This window comes from Haemorhous mexicanus, chromosome 5 (genome assembly GCF_027477595.1).
Source record: "Haemorhous mexicanus isolate bHaeMex1 chromosome 5, bHaeMex1.pri, whole genome shotgun sequence".
NCBI lineage: Eukaryota > Metazoa > Chordata > Aves > Passeriformes > Fringillidae > Haemorhous > Haemorhous mexicanus.
In genome coordinates, this window is record NC_082345.1 from 30,824,579 (window position 1) to 30,838,995 (window position 14,417).

The 14,417-nt window shown below is 37.6% G+C and overlaps 1 long non-coding RNA gene across 1 annotated transcript; it reads right to left on the reverse strand.

The window, feature by feature from the left end:
* Nucleotides 1-742: 742 nt before the first annotated feature.
* On the reverse strand, nucleotides 743-5,703 carry LOC132327500 (uncharacterized). The gene is made up of 3 exons (XR_009486538.1): nucleotides 5,564-5,703; nucleotides 3,446-3,579; nucleotides 743-1,627 (listed from the first exon to the last, which is right to left on the reverse strand). It is a non-coding gene; the product is annotated as an uncharacterized LOC132327500 (long non-coding RNA).
* Nucleotides 5,704-14,417: the final 8,714 nt, after the last annotated feature.

Sequence of the window (14,417 nt, forward strand, 5' to 3'; positions counted from 1 at the left end):
GAGACAAAGTTTCTCTAGAATGCTCCTCTTGTTGTTCTCTAAATTTTGCAGAATACATATTGCTCCTTGGGCTTATGCTACATATTTTAACTTTATTGATAGAATTTTCCAGAAATATCTCAGATATATACTTAAGAATAAAAAAAAAGTACTTCCTTTTTGAGCAGGTTTGAAACAAACAGGGAAAAGAAAAAACTGCAATGCTTAACTTCCAAGGAATGCTGAGAAAGGGATTAAACACGACAAGGCACAAGTCCAGGCACTCTAAAACTCCAATATTTTGCTCTCCCAACTTAGAAAAACAGAATCCATTTCCACTGCGTAATTTTTTTAACTTGTGAAATGTTGAAAGAATGCTTGTGAATTTTAAATAATATTCTTTCTGTATACTGGAGTCTGAAGAAAATAATTTAAGAAAATATCTGCAGAAAAACATTTTACATATGGTAATACAATAACAACCATATATTCTTCAGACGAGGAAGACCTGTACAACATTTGCATTTCAAAGGCTGTCATTCAAGAAAACTCTGATAATGTGCACAGCCCTAAGAGTTTTAATGCAAGTACAAGTTAGCTTTTTATTAAGAAGAATTATAAGTGTTTTCAAGAGTTATTTTGTTAAATCCCTCATTAAATTCAGGACAGGCTTTGTGAAAATCTAAGGTAGTCAACACTGAACCCTGGCTCATAAAGCTGTGAATTAAGATCCAAACTTGATCATTTTAGAGAGCAATAGATCTTTTAAAATAAAACTTAGCGTTTATTACTTATACTAATTAAGCTTCAACATGCCTGTGAGGCAGGCAAGTAAAGCCTCATTTTACAGACGGGAACATTTACAGCAGACAGAAAGGTTATGTACATTTTCACTGATTAGAAAGAAAAATCTCTGACCCACAGTTGAAGTTCTTTGAGCAAATTATGAGTACACATCCACTCTGTCAAGTTCCTCTTTCAACAGCTTACAGTTTGCATTAAACAAAGAACAAGGAAAAGTTAGACAAATACAGAAATGCATACATATTCTCAAATCAAAAAACACTCCAGACAAATAATATTAAAAATGCTCAACATCATGCCTGTCTTACTCCCACTTCATCAAGTTAAAGGGAATACAAAAGTGGAAGGAAAATGGAGAGAAATATATAAGGATTAACAGTCATAAAAATGCTGAATCCTGTCTGGATCCATTCAAGGACTTGAGGATAATTCTTCTTATTAGAACTCTGTGATTACCTGTCAAGGGTCAGAGACAGAAGAGCTGAGCTTACAGAAGCAATGTTGGATTCTACTCAGAAATATCCTTCAGGGAACTAGTTTTCTCTTTTCTGAAACAAAACAAAAAGCATTTGTTGTTCTTTTGGACAGATAGAAAAATCTATTTGTGCTGTTTGTTCCCCTCTGAAAGAGTGACTTGATTACTAAGTCTTTCCAAAGTCAGCTGTATGAAGAGCTGCTCCTGTTGTTAACTTCATGGGGATGTGCCCTGTCTAGTGCATACACTGCTGGAGAAGTGATGGGCAGGTGAATGTGCCACTTTCAATGACAGATGGCCTCTGAGATGAAGGATCTGAAATACACTCCATTGTGGCAATTTATGTAACACACCCACAGTGGTGCTGTGCTGGAAAGGAAAGATTTAAATGTTAGTAGGGCAACTCAGTTTAAATTCTTTTACATACAACCAGATCTCCACTTGCATGCAAACCTAAACATGGTTAAGATTAATTAAATTCTTCAACATGTTTTGAAGACATTGTCCAGAAGGTGTTTAATAAAACATGGGCAATCATGTCTAATGCTATGTGCAGCCCCTCCCATCTCCCAAAGAAGTCTTGTACTCAGTGTGACAAAACAGTACTACAGAATTGGAAACAAAAAAAAAAAAAAACATGAGGCATCCCGGGTCCTACATGTCCAACAGTGTGTATTCAAATATCCCAAAACAGTGCCCTGAGAATTGGTATTGCAGCACCTGAGAAGTGCAGAGACCTGACAAAGTCATGGGTCTTCACAGAATGAGAGACACTCAGCCTGCAAAGAATCTGTAGACATTCTGTTTGTCTCCTCAGCTAAAGAAAAATGGTATTTGTGTCAATATATTCACACATAGGATTTATAAACAAGAAGGAAATTTCTGGGTTTTTTTCTTAAAGAAAATTAAATCTTTTAATAATCTACAATACTTTCTTCTGTTACGGATATGGACTAATTTATGCCGCAATCATGAAATATGTCAAGCAAAGTAAAGAGGTGAAATGGAGAAGTCTTATGTGGACTAATAAAATTCAAAGTGGAGACAGGTATTTCCATACTGATTTTGATTAGACCAAATCACAGAAAGCAAGTCTCAGGCTAAAACATACTTTCCACCTCCTTGGGCTGTTGTTAGTGCACCTCTTGCCTCTGTCTTACACGCGTCAAGAGAGCAAAATAACCACAGAAGACAATGTATAAACACAAAACTGAACCAAGAGAACTTGAAAGTTTACAATTCTAGCATGTCAAAAGGCAAACTAACATATTTAAGACCAAGATAATTTTACTTTTCTCATATATTGTTTGTTTAAATGACACCTGCTTCACATCCTCATTTGGTGGAAGAACTTTCAAAGAAGGCAGCAGCGTACTGAGAACATTATGAAAGCCTTGGGCAAATTTGAAGTAACTGGTCTGCCTAGGCACCGTGCAGACACTTTGTTAAATAAAGACCTAGTAGTTTGTGGTATCAACAGGCAGAGAGTTCTTCCATAGCTACAGAGAGGATGCTTCCTTAATTCGGTCAGAATTATTACAGAGTAGCAATGAGCAGCACTGACCACGTGAAAGAGTGGAGGAATAGCACAACACACAGCCCAGTCCCTGCCTGGGTCATGCAAAGACAGCACTCCCTTGATACAAGCAAGGAATACTTCTTTCAGCCTAGGCTTTGAGATATTTCAAGGCTGGGATTTGAAACATGGTTCAGGAGTAGCCTGAATCTGATACATCCTAACTCTCAAATTGTTGCTTAGGCCTCTAAACCCATAGAGAGTCAAAATCTTCTCTCAACATTATTTGAAGAAAGCCTAAATGAGATTACTGCTCCTCTGTGCTGATACTTGTATATTCTGAAGAAGATTAATGTCTCAGCTTTATATTACATTTGCATTCTATGTACTCATTCCATGGAAATAATGCATTAAGTAGTTAGCATATAATTTGGGTGCATATCAGCCAAGCGTGCATCCTACTCTCAACATTGGCTTCCCACATTAACATTATTGCTAGACACTGAAAAGATTAACTACGTAAGTGAAATATTCTCAGTAGCCTTAAAATGATCATAACAGATCTACACCATATCTTCAAATTGCTTTTCAAAGCCTGGTTTCTATTTTTATAATCAATTTCCTAACTGAACTACATTCGTCATTATGAAAACAAATCAAGTCATACACACATTTTTGTCTCCTTGTGACAGACATTGCTTGAGAAAGGAACAACTAGTTTCATCCTCCAGTAAACAGCTGGTATCCTTAGATAAGAAAATCTCTGCACATGGCCAGGCTTCCAATATTGTGAAAAAATGATGCACTAAAAAGAAAAAGACAACAGAAGTCCCAAGTGCTTACATGAGACAACGTAATTTATAACCAATATTCATAGCATAACTTAATTATCACTTTGGGGTTTTTTTGTATTCTGTCACCAAAGTGAAACCACAGCTTCCTTTAGCATCATTGGATTTGTTCCTGGGAAACTAAAAGGTATCAGAACAGGAAATATTTTTCCTTTAGTATGAGCAAATCAGAGAATGATTGAAGGATAAAACTCAAGCAATAATTAAGCTTTGATATGTGACAGTTCACCCTTCATGACTCAGTCATAAGATCTGCATGTTCTGAAAAGTCAGAGCCAAGTTCAATCCCACTACCAATTTAGCAAGTATCTCAGGGTAGAACGAGACTGTCTGATTGTCATTTTAGCATAAATACTGTAAGAGTAATTCAAATTCCCTGCTTAGAAATCTTATTGCTGCATTGACTAATTTTAAAGACATGCCTTTTACAATGACTCATTCAGAATTCAAATTGGGGAAATATACAAAGAACAATAAATAATAAAACTTTAATAATTATTGTTCAAAGTCACATTCTGGCTGATTTATGGGAATGGCTTATAACAGGCCAAACCAGATTGAAGTGACCACACATACACTACTTTCAAAATAAATTAATGAGGAAAAATATCACTTAGTGATGAAAGAGTAGAAAGCAGGGGATTTCTTTGTGAATATAACCCCTCCCCCCTTTTAATATAGGGAAAAAGAGAGAGACACAGGATATGTGAAGTGAACGCCTTAAAAAAAAAGTATTTTTCATATCTTCTACCAAGGTAAAAGAAAAGCTGAAGAACATTCTACATGTACTTAACATAGACTTGGCCATCACAATCATTCATAAATGAGGGACAGAGGGCTATAATCTCCTTATTGGCTCCCCCTTTTACTTCAGGATGCTAGTTAAAAAGAAATCACCAAAGAAGCTGTTGTTGCTTCTGTGCAGTGCACCATACTCTTGGCAAGCTAGGCAGGAACAAAAAAGTAAGCATGGTCCTCCTTCAATTAAGCACTCAGGGCAGACAAAGTGGCCTTCAGCTTCCATAATTAAAGAAGAAAAAGGCAATTGGCTCACAGGCCATAAACTCTTGCTGAAAGAGTAGCTAAGATATGAAAGGAGTAGGAAGAACTAAAGACCCAGATAACAAAGCTTCTAAGTAGGAAAAAAAAAAAAAAAGAAAAAAAAAGGAACAAAAAAGAGGAACAAAGAAAAAATCATTCATATAGAGAATTATCAAGAAGGGCATTTTAAACTCCTTTTGATTTTTTGTGTTTGTTTGTTTTTATGTCCCTTTCTGTTGAATTCAATTTATTTGAATTTTTTGGGAAGTGTAATCACTTTTCAGAGATAATTTTCTTGTTTAAAGTAAAAATTTAAGCTTTTGAACTTCTCACATCAACAGCAATGAATTACATCTCTAATATTTTCAGTCAATGGTACTCAGCCATAGTTTTGGCCATACTGTGCCTCATGTCATTCTGGAGGTGTTTTTTTATCATTCTGTACTGAAGTATGATAGATGACAGCTCATAATAAATGGTTGCATGATATGTTTCCCCCACTCTTCAGGAAAAGGTCATTGTTGTCAGGGTCTACCTGTGGGACAGAAACAGGGATCTGGGACTTTATGAGTTTGACTATTGATAAATATCTTACCACTAGAACTGTCCAGGAACAACCCTTGCACACAAGGCAGTAGGAAAAAGAGTAGGGTTACTATTTCTCCTAATTTTGAATAAAAAACCACCAAACCATAATCTCCTTTTCTTTGGGTTAGTTATGAAATAAGGTGTTGATTTCACATACTGTAAATCCCTAAAGGACCAGATGTTGCACTGACTGGGTAAAAAAAAAAAAATCACAAAAATTCTCAAAAAACCACACATTTTTTATATGCCACAAGAAAATGAAAAGACCAAGAAAGATATTGAAGTCATAGAGTCACATTTGTTCTTTACCTATGCAGTAAGCAGAGATCTTTAAACAGAAGCTGCCTTTACTGACTCCTTACAATGACACACAGGTAGGCTCATTTGGTCCAACACTTCATCTGGAAAACACCTAAAGCTCACTGCTGCAAAAAGATTCAAAAGATTTTATCAGACGAAAAAGCCAGCACAAAGAAATTTATCCTGATCCAACCAGAAGCATCTGCTCACACTGTCTGCCAGTCTGTTCTGCAGACCTAGTAAAAATGTACAGCTGAAGAGACAGACTTAATTTCAAATGCATTAAATCATAGCCAGACTGCCATTTGGCATAATGAGAAAGACCTTCCCCACTCCTTTTCTGTTTATGTATAAAATGCATTCGTATTGCCTGTCATTATTTAGACTGACTGACCTTGAGAGTTTGTGGTTTTTTGTTTTGTTTCTATTCCTATTTAATGTGTATGCTGGATAAGAACACTGCACAGTGTGATACAAGTGAAGACTTGGATAGGATGAGTTCTGTGGTTTGGTAGAATAGCACATCATGGCTGTGCTGCTGTCCATGATGGGATGAACTGCTGGTTTAGACTGCTCCTTTTCAACACATGTAAATATAACTGATTAATTTCTGTCTGTTACTGACACTTATCTGTCCTGCTCATAAGCATTTTAACACACACTCCCCACAGTATTCAATTCCCTGGAAGTATTATTTGACTGCTGTGGCACTGCAGCTGCAAGGCTGAGCAAAGCTTCTTTCAGAAGGATAGCTTTCTGAGAAACAGAAGCACATCACCTGTCAAGGCCATCTCCTGTCTGATATCTAACAGCAGCCAGTGCTGCAGAGGTCCTTATACTGAGGTGAACACAACGCACCCACAACACAGTTGAAGCCAGAAGGATAATGAATGCCTGTGAGGACATTGGATTATCATTCCTTAATGTTCAATGACACCTAAGAACAGCCACGGTCCCAGAAACCTCTGGTGTAGGAGAAAAGCTGCAGTGCTCAAATTAGGGCAGCCTGCACAGGGAAGATGATGTATGTGCACACACAGGCTGTAGCCAGGCCTGTACACACACATCTACATCACACAGAGATGTACAATCCTCGTGTTACGGCTCCTCAGCATGCTCACAGCCAACAAAACTGTCATGCCACATCCAGCTGTGATGACTTGCCTGGGTTTTCAGAGACCTTCTCCTCCAAAACAGAAAAACACTTTAAGAATTCCTTAGCACACCAGCCAAAACAAAGGAAGCAAAGTTGGAGCAAAAGTATTGTGTACCATGAAACCAAGAGAAAGTTATGAGTAACTCAGTTTACAAGAGAGATGGAAACAAGCGCCAGTTGTTGCCAAAGACATGCAATTTGATGTAGAGTGAAAAAGAACCAATGCAAGGGAATGTAAACAAAGGGAGTTGCAAGTGTCTGCCTGGAGTACTGAGGGTTCTTCTTTCACCTTACTCATGAGTGTGTGGTGGTGGATTGGGCAAGGCCTGGCTCTGGAAAGAATTTCTAACTATATTGTATTACCCATAAAATCTGTTGGGTAGAAAGCAGTCTCATTTGAGTTTGAAGTCCCTGGAGATATGCATTTCAATTCAAGCCAAAGGTTATTCCCATGGCTTCAAAATCTTCAGTTGCTATATTTGAAAGGAGAAAGTTTTGACAACTGAAATTTAGATCTTTGAGAAAAGATTCACTTTGAGACAGTGAATAAATGTCTCTGAATACAACACCACAGGGGTCCTCCTCACAGACAGAAAGATACCCAAATAACAGCTCTAGACTTGTTCTTATCTAATATTCTTTCTGCTATCTTCTTATAAAAAGGAAAATTCACCATCTTTAATTCATTTTTAGGAAATAAAATGGATCACCTTATTAATATTGAGAAGAAGCAAAAGCTACCATTCCACATGAAGAACTGCAGGAACAAAGAGTCCTGAGGGCACATTTTTTAGCTATTTGACCTTCAATTAGCCATTCCTTAACGAACCTGTGGAATTCAACTGTTGTGATATATCCCCTTCTTTGACCAATATTAGTAATATTACATTGCAGCCTATTTGCTATTATTTTCCAGTGGAAACAAAGGAGAAAAATACTTTTCTCTCCTTTCTTTCTCGCATTTCTTAACAAAAATCAACAATTGCAAGTCTCCTCCTCATTATTAGCTACTCTTGGCATTCACAATCCATTAAGGAAGGAATCAAGGTCTCTTAATTATTCACTTTTCATATGTTAAACAATTCAGCTTCCCAACTCCTACAGAAACAAAATGACAAAAAAGCTGAAATATTTAGGCTGCTATTGCAGTTCATGAACCTTAACACGGGAGGGGAAAATTTACAATTTCAGGGAGCAGCAGAAGCATCAAATACTGAATGGGGGCTTATTTCTGAAATCCAAGCTGAATTTCTGGAGTTGCCACAGGTCTATTACAAGACTTGAGAATGTTAAAGCATTCTCTATGTTGACTTTTCTCCAGCTCAGTTTTTATTCACTTATATTTTCCCACACAAGGCATCTTCTCCTCCCTTTTTCCTGACAGTCACTAAGATCAGAATTGTCATCAGATCTTCAATGTTCAGACCCACATTTTCTTTTCTGATGATGGCAAACCTCACTGTATGGGTTTCAGAAGAGACCAACAAGAGACAAATGCTACTTGGGATAATTTCCCACTGGTGCCAAATCCACACGTCCTGGTTCCATTCTCTCACCATTTCTCGAGAGGGAATGAAGAGACAGTAATTAAACTCTACTTAAATTGGTACATTCCCCTCTAGAGAGAAGGGCTATGACAGAGCCCTGCCTGGGGCACAGAGCCATCCTGCAGCCTTCCTCCTGGTCCATCCTGGGCTTTAGCTGCTCAAGGCTCGCTCCAGTATCCCTGCTGGGTGACCCAGGGTCGGCTGCCGGGAAAGTGCAGCTGCCTGGGCCCCTCAGCTCAGGAGCTGCATTGAAGCTCCAGCCCATGGCCTGTTCCTGTGCTATGCTGCAGGCAGAGCTGCATCTTGCTGCTTCTGGCTCCATCTCCATCAGCCCCGGCCGTGCAAAGAGGTTGCTGGGTCGCGGTGAGCAGAGGCTACAGCGAGCAGGGACGCAGCAGCAGAGGGCAGCACACTCAATGCTGAGGGCACCTCTTCATTCCTCTCAAGTGCATAAAAACCCCGAGGAGAACTTTAACAAGCCCTTCTACATGATCTCATTGCCAGCAGAGTCAGCTCAACTCATGAGCACAAACATGCAGAGCGTAGTTGAACTGCATGGCAGTTTTAATTTATAAGTTTCAGTTCTCTAATTTCTATTCAGTGTGTCGGCAAGTAATAATTGTGGCTGATAACAAAATTGGGGGAAGGGGGTGGAATGATATGTGAGCTGTGTGTGATGAAAGGGAGGAAGATAAGGCTGAGAGGCAGACCTGAGTGAAGCACAGGGTATCGAGTGACTTAGCTATTTACTTCTTTGCTGTTTGCTCCTGCAAACACAGTCTAGCACATCTCACTCGTGCCTGATGACATTTTCTGGATGTATTGTTTTATATTTACATTTCAAAACATATACACAGTTAAAATTAAGGTTACATCAATATCATCCCCAATCAAGACTCAGGAAATTAAAACCCACTTCTACTAATTGAACTGTACATCTGATCCTTTAATCATTGCTATTAGAACTGTTTAGCTATTGACAGTGTACAGAAGGCAGTGTATACCTTGTAAGGAAGGGAATTTCTTCCATGCAGAGCAAAACAAATGGTAATATAATAAGCTTTAGAAATCTACTGGGAAAAAAAAAATCTATTTGTGCAAAGAGGCTGAGCTAGTGTTACCCTGAGAACATTCCTTTTTCCATTTCCTGACTTGAGTTTCAAAAAAATTTACTTTTATTATAAAAAATTAACCCAAAATTAAGAGCCCTTTCAATTCTGTTTCTCTTCCAAGATGCAGACAAGCACCACCACAGATGAGACTGCTAATCTCCAACTTGTGGTTCAAAAAATGTACAAACCCAAATAGCTCCTCAGTTTTTCTAATTAATAAAGGTGGAGATTGCAAGCAGAGGGACATCTGCCTTTTTATACCTCTATAAGATGTTACAGTCAAATGTTGTGCTCCTTCCAGAAGGATTTGAAGGAGACAAGGAGGAGACTTCTTATTTTAGATTCAGCTTCTATTGTATCACTAAGAAAAATAAATGTTTTAAAAACAAGCTTTGCTACCAGTTTCCAAGTTCCACCAGAATTATGCTCATCCATTACAAGAAATTATCTATGAATCACCACAGTACAGCCAGTCTGGGGCAGGACGAGGACTCAGTAAAAGGCTGCAGTGAAAGCCAGCCTATCTTCCTATTTATATCACATTTATCATAATGGCATACATTTTCTTTGGAACTATAATTTACTGTGAGTGATTCTCACTTCCCATACCACATGACAAGGAAGCATTAGAGGTTACATTTAATTTTTATGGGTTTTTTTACCCAGTCCCCTAGTTAAACAGGTTAATGAAGTCAATACTATCTGCCTTGTCAGCCTGCTCACCACCCTCATTAATCACTTTCTGAACTGTTAGTTTTGCTGAAATTAAACTTTGGGGTGGAGAGGTTAAACACCCTGCTCCCCCAGGTACTGTCAAAAGAGACTTCTGGTGAAAGGGACACACACCCGTAAGGAGGGACAGGCTGTGGCCTGAGTGTACGCACCAGAGAACACAACATGGGAAAGAACTCAGGCACAAAACCTATGGAAATTTCAATCAATGTTTATGTCATTCCAAGGCTCCAAAGTAACATTAGCCACAAGATAAATCAGTAGAAGAAATTTCATTAGTACCAGCAGAACTGGCACCAAGGAACTAATGGCTGTTATTACTTCACAGGGTATATGAGGAAGAGAAATGGTCTTCTTATACAAGAAATAGTGTGTTTATCATTAAATGAAAAAAGGGAAATAAATGGTAAAAATGTGTTATTGTAAACAAATTTGTATTGCTGTTGCATCTGCTGGAAGGACATAAATTCTGTCATACTAATGATTTTTAACAGCATTTCATTAAACACCAAGAAAGGACATTGCCAGCCTATTCTCTCTCTTTCCAAGATGTGTTTGTCAACAAAAGGGAAAATTTAAAAAGCAAAGACACTATTCTTACCCTTACAACTTCATAAAAGCCTTCTATGCATTGAATGGGGACTGCTGCTTGCATTAGTATAGATGACTAAGGGAAATCCACAGCTAAATGAAAATAAATTTTATGAAGTTGCTATGAAGTACACAGCTAAAACTATTTTAAAACATAAGAATCCCGTGTTCTACATAGGAATATATATATATTTATCTTTTATTATTTTAGTATTTTATATTTCTTAATAATTGTGTTCATTTTTGAAAAGAAATGCTGTTGCTTCAACACCCAGGTGGTAGCATGTGGATCACACAGATCTTTAAGGTTATCACAGAGGCAATGAAACAGTCCAGGTGGGATTTTTAAGCTTAAGTCATAACTAAAGTTCTACTTTATACCAAAAAATCTCATAGGAAGCAAATAAAAGTTTCAAAGGAAGACCAATATTGCCTGTCAACAAAAACAGACTTGGCAGAATTTATAGAGGCACAAAACTGTGGAAAACAGAGGATAGCCATAAGCCAAAAAACAACCTTTTAAGAAATTATTGCTAATTTCATTTGGTTAGACAGTTTTAAATGGTTTTGTGAAACAATCCTCTATTTAGCAGATAGTATTACTTCTACTTTAAGTCATTGATAGAAATTTAGTTAATGTGTGATCCACACAGAATCACCCAGCATTGTTTTGTCCTCAGGTAGCAAGAGAATAAATGGAGCAGGCAGGCTCTGGAGCAGACACTATGATTCCTTCATGCTTATGAAAGCTCTACAGTGAAGAACACCCCTAAAGCACACAGCAGAGCAATCTTACCAAGCATCTCTTCTGAGGTGTGTTATTGCTCTGTAAATCTGAGTGCTCTCTAGGAAGCTCCACACCAGGCTGCTCCTGCTGCTGCTGCCCATGTCCAGCTCCTGCTCGGGGCTCACATCCAGAGCTGCTCAGTTCAGGTCTGTTTGCTCTCAGACAGGGTGTCCTTACAGCTCTGTGGTCACCAAACAACAGGATGCCTGGAGTGCTGCAGGTGCATCTCATAAGCCCCTGAAAAAGGAGCTTTTGGGACTGCTGTTTGGGTCATAAAAATGAGAGTATAGTCAGGAGGGATGTGGACACAAAGCACCAGAAGCAGGTTGGTATACAGCTCCTCAACACAAAAGGCAAAGAAAATAAAGAGAGAAAATAGAATATGTCTTGTCTCCTTAGAAGATTCACTTTTATTTTGCTTAGAATGTGTGTCTAAAAATTAAAATATTTGTGTTTGCAGCAATCCTGCCATAATGGGCAATTAAATATGAAATGAAACGCAGTTTCCTTCTCTCCAGTTTCCCCTTTACTGGGTTGATTGATGAAGACTGATTTCCCCTACTCACATGGGACTGCCATGGTGCAAATCTTGTCTTCCCTGGGAAGGAAAACCAATGCCTCAACAGTGTAACAGTTCAAAAGGTGATTAAAGGTACTGAGCAAAGCACCTCCATGCCACAGCCCTTCTAAACCATATGCCATCACTTAACATTGTAGTACTTCAGTTTTTCATTATAAAATAGGCCCAAATGGCATAGTGGTCTAGAAAAACAACAAGGAGGCTGCCAGACCTGACCCTTACTGCACCAGGCAGAACCATGGTGTGGAGAGTTAAGGACAGACCTTCAAATGCCTGGGAACAGCCATAACTTAACTTCAAAGGCTGCTGAGATGACAGTTCAGAGAAAGGGAAGAAAAGTCATTCCAAAATATATCTAGCTTTAGACTTTGGAAGCAAAATCAAGACAATCTTCAGATTGTTTCAAGACTGACTCACTCACAACAGAAGGATGTAGTAGGAGTGCAATATGCTAACAGAGCATCCCTTTTATTTGTATGCAGATGCACAGAATTACAGGCATAAAGATGTTGGGATGTACCTGAAACAATATATTTTCTCCCTATAAAATATTTATGGCTAATCTAATCGTACATTAAATGTTTCTTAATAATGGCAAACATTTGAGGCATTATAATTGCTGAATTGCTAAGAAATGTCATGAAACTAAATGCTAAAGATGTACAAATTACCTTTAAGTCATCTCATTTGAATGAAATGATAAAAAATCATGTTCTATTCATTCTTTTATGTATGTTTCATTATAATAATATGGTTTAGTTTATGTAACAAAAGGATCCTAATTAGATCTGTCTTAAATAGATACAAGTTTATCAGTTAGTGCATCCTGGGTAAACCATTCCAACTAATGCAGCTTTTGCTGCTAATGCCATGTTTTAATTCTTTCCAGTTGCTAGAGGAGTTATTTATACGCACAGCATGGAGGCTTATACTCATGCTTCTTTGACTGCACATGAAAATAAAGGACATTCAAGTAGAGAGAGAGGGTAGAAAATTAACAATTTTAGATCTCAAAGCAGCCCACATTTTCAATAAAGGAAAACACAAATAGATGAGCACACCATGATAAATAAAACATGTGCTTTGACATCTCGTGGATTTAGTAGACAAATTGATTTATATCTCTCAAGTAAGAGACAACAAGGAATACTTGCTTTTTGAAAACTGGCACACTACTAAGAAACCAGAATGTTTTTATTTAATTATGGTAATTGTCTATTAACATTCTAATGCATGCTAAAACATTAGAAGCTCTTCTTTGCCTTTCTTCTCCCATCATGACGATAAATTCATCCAAATTCCCTTCTTTCCAACTCCTTTCTGTCAACACAGATGAAGTTAAAGAAAATCAGTGAGAAAAAGAAGAGGAGGAGAATCATTTTGTTTTAAAGTGTCATTGCCTATGTTACAAATTCACAAGTATCAAAATACATGAGGACAACTGACGAATTTTAGATGCGATTCACCAGCAAACAACCCTCACTACCAGGCCAAAAAAAATCTTTAGTTCTCTTTGAAAGCTCGAAATGCTAAACACATCTCTACAGTTCCTTCTTAACAGCACCATATCTTTTTGTCTTAACACTTTTGCCTGATTTCTTAGGAAATTAGGCTTAATGAGATCATGTTTTTTTTCAAGGTACAGTGATTTTTTAACTTGTTGGCCAACTATAATCAAATCTGAGAATGGGATAGTGATCTCATAGTAGTATGAGAGAAAATTTATGATATAACTAGCTTATGGTGGTAAGGTCAGCACACTTTGGAATACAAACCAACATTTCCTCAAATGCACATGCCTTCTGAAATCCAACAGTAAGCCCTGTCATAAAAATCCCAAAAAGAAGGGTTTGGGTACTTTTATTTACCCCTTATTCTTACTTTTAATGAAAGACAACTTTCTTGAATTTGTAACAGTAAAGAAAATTGTAAAATAGTGGCTTTTCCACCAGAATTTTAAGCACATAGTGTCACCTGGTTATTCTGGAATTTCCATTCAAGATTTAGCACATATTATCACAGTCCATGAGGTAAGTTTTATATTTCTCACTTACTCATGATATAGGTATTATATACATAAGACTGCGTTTTACATATATGAATATGTATATATACACACATTTGCACATCAATATGTGCCAGCTGAAACATTTCATCTTTACTTAGCTAAAAGATTTTCTGTTTGTACTATAGCATAACAGCTTAGCATTTCTAGAAACAATCAGATCATAGAAAGGAAGATCTTCTATAGCACTTCTTACAAGCAGTCATGGAAAATACAAGGTGTAATGGGTACAAGTTACTCCTGGGGAGATTCTGATTGCTCACATGAGGAAAATTTTTCACAATGAGAACAGT